Source organism: Nyctereutes procyonoides, unplaced genomic scaffold, assembly GCF_905146905.1.
Source record: "Nyctereutes procyonoides isolate TBG_1078 unplaced genomic scaffold, NYPRO_anot_genome, whole genome shotgun sequence".
Taxonomy (NCBI): Eukaryota; Metazoa; Chordata; class Mammalia; order Carnivora; family Canidae; genus Nyctereutes; species Nyctereutes procyonoides.
The window spans coordinates 146,685-151,942 of NW_026575109.1; the positions used below are offsets into that span (position 1 = coordinate 146,685).

The following is a 5,258-nucleotide window of genomic DNA, read 5'->3' on the forward strand; positions in this document are numbered from 1 at the left end:
AAATAAATCTCTAAAACAAAACAAAAAACAAAAGTAAGTGTTGGAATAGCTACTGAGGATTTCAATGAAATAGAAGTAACAATTTCCTGATCTTAACTTCTCAAATGCTTTTTGAACTCCTTCTCATATTCCCATGATTACATAAAAAGCCTTATAGTCTGGACTTCCCCTGCTTCCCCCTCTGGCCACCTCCTCTGGCTACCTTCTCTGGCCCTCTCAAGCTGCACGGTCTCTCCCACACAGGACTGTACCGGTGGGAATATGGCTCGTGGACAGCAGAAGATTCAGTCTTAGCAGAACAATGCCAAAAAGCAAGCTGGACAAAAGATGAAACAAGGATATGACTAAACGGCTGCTGCCAAAGCTGCCTTAATATATAGCTACACTGTTTGTAGGACACAAATGCCAGCCTCGAAGACCTTCAAGCAGCACATTGAAAGCAAGCATCCTAAGACTCCACTTCCTCCAGAATTGGCTGATGTTCAGGCATAAAGTTGTTTACAGGTGAATTCATGACACCTTTGACTTTTTTTTTTTTTGACTTTTTTTTAAGATTTTATTTATTTATTCATGACAGACACAGAGAGATTGAGAGGCAGAGACAGAGGCAGAGGGAAAAGCAGGGACTCGATTTCCAGTCTCCAGGATCCCGCCCTGGGCTGAAGTCAGGTGCTAAACTGCTGAGCCACTGGGGCTGCCCACCTTTGACTCTTCTACTGTCTCAGACCTTAGGTACAAACCTGCAGCTGCTTTTCTAACAAGCTGTTGATCAGCAAAAATAAAGGGGCTACATAAACACTCATTTTTATGCTGTTCCCTTTTGAGCTTCATGCAAAGACAATTCTATCTTCATGCAAAGTTGATTCTGATTTGGAAATCTGAAAATGAGTCCATCCTTGTTATAAAAATTTTTTTACGATTGTAATTATATTGATGTTCATATTGTGTAAAATAACTCATTTAATAAAGTAGTACTTTGATTTTACAAAAAAAAAAAAAGCCTTATACTCTGAAGTTTTTTAGGCTTGGGGGACTCTACACTTTAAGTGAATCACCATCATGATTTACATAGCAATAATTGCCATTATGGTTTTATTTACTTTTCCCTGTTCATTTTTGTGAGGATACATTGGTGAAACTACAGATACGTATCCCTAATTGAAAAAGAAAAGTTAAATTGATCTTGAAAAAAATTGCTCTGTGTTTCTATTTCTGTCTTCACTTGTGGTGCCAAAGAGGTAGGTTGTAAGGCACAGATGCCCTGGGTGGTGGTCTTTATAGACATTATCCATGCATTCATTGGGTTTAAAGGGAAGTAGCTTTGAACTTCTTTAAATCCAGCCGGAACTACACTAACTCATGAATAAACAATATCATGTGTTTTAGTAAAATATCAGCTATCATATCCATATGTGTTTTTCTGAAGGCTTTTATGTAGTGGTTTTGATTCTTATCTCAAAGTCAGTTGCTGCATTTCATTAAGTAACTGCCACAGGCTCCTGCCTAAGCAAAGCATTTTGGTGACTCTGTTACTAATAAGCAAGATTTAGAAACCAAACCAAACCAAACCAAACCCAAAACTAGCCATCAGTCAAGTTGTCACTTGTCTACTCTTTGAAGAAGCAACAAAAGAGTTACAGATGGATCATTATTTACAGTTCCCTGACATGTCCTAAGGGCTTGACTGGATGTTTTCTACAGTGTTACCACTACACAGCATTTAAAACTTCCTCTTAAAAGAAGCTCCTGCTGTTTCTTCTTAGCAGGTGGCCCATAGAACTGTAGGAGTTGGTTGATCACATTTTTCTCCATACCAGGGCCGCTGCTCCATGTTATAAGGAGTAGACTCAGAGGAGGAAAAAGATTTGTGCCTATATGTTTAGGAGTGGTGCAGGGCTGTCACACTTGATTCCTTTCTTGTCCTCCTAGCAAGACTGAACATGAGTCCTTGTCCACCAATGATGGGTGGCCACCATCTTTCCATTCCAGGGTGATTGGCCCAGATGTCACCTCCTTACAGACAGTTTTCCTGACCATCCTCTCCAAGAAGTTCTCCCTTACTACTCACTACCATTGTGTTCAGTTATTTTCTTCATCCACCTCCCACAAGTTTGTGTATGAATACCTTTTAAAAAATGATCCATCACTCCTTTGGGATTGTAACCTCCAGAATCCACATCTGTTTGGCTTATTGCTGTTCATCCACAATAGCACATTGTACAGAGCAGGCACTCAATAAAAGTTTGTTGAGCAAGTGTGAAATGAGGAGTTTCATAGAACTGACATACCCCATCTTGGGTCTTTCTTTACCTGCCTTGCTAATGTCACCATTCATAATAATTTTTAAAAATTAATTAAAATAGTGTGTTACTTTAGTAGACAAAATTTTCACCTTTTTTTTTCTTTTTTAAACAGCTGGCATAGAGTTCCTTTTGGAAAAAGAACTTCTCCTCCAGAAAAATACCTAAATAGTCTACTTTGGTTTAGGATAGGAAAGACACCAGGGGGTATGCTCTATACTACTAAGATGAAACAAGTTGTTAGAGAAAATGCTTGGTATAAGATGTTACTAGTAATCAGAGTTGGAGAAGGGAGCCGTGCATCACAGTGGGACCCTGGAACCTTTAAAAAAAAGTGTTAACCAGTTAAGAGGTGAACACTTTCTCATGGCAGGATAACCACAGTCTTTAGAAAGCACAACTGTCTAAAATCTGGTTTTAAGTTATTAACATTCTCTGGCATAAATCACTTTTATAGTACCAAACTTTGGAAAAGTCTGCTGTGTGCACATATTTTGGGGAGAAATTTTGGGAAAACCAGGGAAAAGCAGCCATGCCCAACCTTGGTCACTGTGGAAGTAGGAGCTGAAACAGCTGCAGAGATGACAGGTGGATATAAGTTAAATGTAAGTGGCCTTTTTCAAGTTGTACTTTAAGTTTATACCTTGAAAACATTTTTGGTTGGTTGGTTATGGACTTAAGTTACTTATGCACTGAGTGCTGCATAAAGTTTCAGACCCATGTATATATACATAGAATATAGTCATTGGTTAAGAATAAAATGTTTGGTATTTTTAGTGGCATGTGAATACAAAAGCCGAAGTGTGAGTTATGATTTCTGTTTTTAGTGGTAGGAATTCTATATTCTCTGTCAGCTGTCTGTAGAAATTTGTGGTGACCACAATCAATTTCTCAAGGGAATGCTGGAGAATCCTAAGCTATACACCTTGTGAAGGAAACTGGCCTCCTGCCTTGGCTGGGGGGAAATGGTGAGGCCATGAGAAACTGGGGTCTTCCATGGCAGGCCAGACTGCACCCAGGATTTCTCTGGAAGAAAGGGGGTTCTTGGGTGATTTGAGGGTTCTCTTTGGGACTTTAATCTCTGGAGTATTGGTTTTTTTATTTTGGTTGTCATTGAGAATGTTGCTTACAGGTCTGTACCTTTTTCAAAGCCAGCCAAGTCTGGAGAAACACTTGTTAAATATAAAATCCAGATGATTAAGGGCATTTGCTTTTTCTCACTACACCAAATACGCAATTAAGAAGTGAATGTCAGGTGATGGACTTTCGAAAGAATTATTGATCATCCTTCCTTAGGATGTAAAAGTCAGTAACGAAGACTCAAATTTGTTTTATCTTTTTGGTTTAAAAATTGTAGGATGGTAATAGCTTATTAAAATATATAAATCCATAAATGACCATTTATTTCAAAGCCACAAGTAAAATTACACTTTTGCTCATGTAAAACGAATCTCATTGTACTCTTACAGTTCAGTGCGCTTGATGGCTTGATGGCTTTCCCTCTTAAACCTCAGAGGGGAGAAAATTCTCTATCATTTTGCATAAAAAGTGTCTTCTTTGAGATGCCTTAGTATGTGGGCATAACATAGAATAAGGGAAGCTTCCCAAATGGCTTTAGAGCAGGTTCATATCTGGTTCTTCAGCCGAGTTTATATTTATGTATTTTCTCTTGAATTACTCAGTATTATTTCAGTAGTCCAGTGTCCCTAAATGTATTTCTTCACTAGGATCATTTTTGTGTTAGTGATCTTCGTGGAAAAATATGTGTGGGAAAGTAGCAATGCTTTGAAGTAAAAAACACAGGCTTCTAATGATGGAATCAGGCACAACTGGATTGCCTTTGTCATGCCACTTAACCTTTATGAAAATTATTTTGTTCGAATGTAGAATTGGATTTATTTCAGGTGACTTTTGCTGTATAAGGTCTTGTGGTTTAAATGGCGATTACGAGTACATTTGGAAAGTTGAATAGTTAAATATGCACATTAGCTCTGGATATTAGTTTATTCATATTTGTTTATCTGCAGCTCTCTCTGTATAAAACATCCTTCTCTTCCTTGTTTGTCTGTTTATTTAATCTCAAGTCCTTGAAGGTGTATTCCCACACTGTGGTTTGCAGGGGACCTGTCCTGACTTCCGGGTCTCTATTATATGCTGCTGCTTTCATGTGTAGTTTCTTGCCCTAACACATGATGCTGTAATTCATCCCTGTCTTGCCCATTTCCTCCAGTTGTCTCTGAGCTCTGTGAGGGCAGCAATCTTATTTTTTATTGCTGCATTCTCCATGTCACAGGCATCATTCTGATACACAGTCAGCCCTCAATAAGTATTAATTTAATGATTACTTATTTATTGATTTTCCAAGTGTTATTTACTTTTCTGAGGAAATAACCACTTATGTTAAAAAGACTTCACAGTGGGCAGCCTGGGTGGCTCAGGGGTTCAGCGCCTGCCTTGGTCCCAGGGCATGATCCTGGAGACCCGGGATCAAGTCCCATGTCGGGCTCCCTGCATGGAGCCTGCTTCTCCCTCTGCCTGTGTCTCTGCCTCTCTTTCTCTCAGTATCTCTCATGAATAAATAAATAAAATCTTTTTTTAAAAAAAAGACTTCATGGTACAATCATGTGCCTTATTTCTGACTTTATGATATGCTTTTAATAGAGGAATGATGGATTATTTATATCAAACAAAAAAGAGAACTTGGAATTCCTGTCTTCAGAGAATTTTACACAGAAGGAAACTAAGATCCAGAGAAATTAATAATTTTGTCTGATGTCATGGAGCTTGTTAATGCTGTAATGACAGAACCAGTATTTCAGAGAGGGAGGCATTGTTCCAAGGTAAATATTTATGGGTTTGAGGTCTTCATATGTTAAATTTTGGTTTAGCTCTTTGGCTACAATGCATTGGCTAAGAATTTGACTTCTCCAGTCCTTGGTTTCTTCACCTCTAATTTGA

The 5,258-nt window shown here is 38.4% G+C and overlaps 1 pseudogene; it reads left to right on the forward strand.

Annotated features, from left to right (window-relative positions):
* Nucleotides 1-261: 261 nt before the first annotated feature.
* On the forward strand, nucleotides 262-518 carry LOC129514827 (zinc finger protein 706-like; annotated as a pseudogene).
* Nucleotides 519-5,258: the final 4,740 nt, after the last annotated feature.